The following is a 445-nucleotide window of genomic DNA, read 5'->3' on the forward strand; positions in this document are numbered from 1 at the left end:
TGGATTGAACGCTGCAGCAAACATGAGGAATATCAGAACAGGGGAAGAAAAAAAAGAAAGAGATTAAGCAAGCTCACTGGTCAAAGAAATCATCTGCATCCCTGTCAAGGTTGTTTCCAAATTATTTCCTTTCAGACAAGAAAGTAACCTCAAACAGATGAGACGTAGGAAGGTGGGCCAAGGGGTGAGGATTATCCTCCTCCAGCTTCTCTCTCTGCTCCCTCCATAACATTATCATCATCATGAATAGTTTACAAATCTATGTACGGCCAAGGTGATGCTCCACACAGCATCCACAGCTGAATTTCAGCTGACTTTGTGCCCATGAATTGCAATCATTTCAGGATGCCTTGGAAAGGTTTTCATACAGCAGCTGACATACAACAGACAGGAATGCAGACTTTGACTGTGGGAGGAGGAGACTAACTTGATCAGGGAGGCTCAA

This window comes from Brachyistius frenatus, unplaced genomic scaffold (genome assembly GCF_029030835.1).
Source record: "Brachyistius frenatus isolate BFR_SWC_R1_liver_20210118 unplaced genomic scaffold, ASM2903083v1 Contig_31, whole genome shotgun sequence".
NCBI lineage: Eukaryota > Metazoa > Chordata > Actinopteri > Embiotocidae > Brachyistius > Brachyistius frenatus.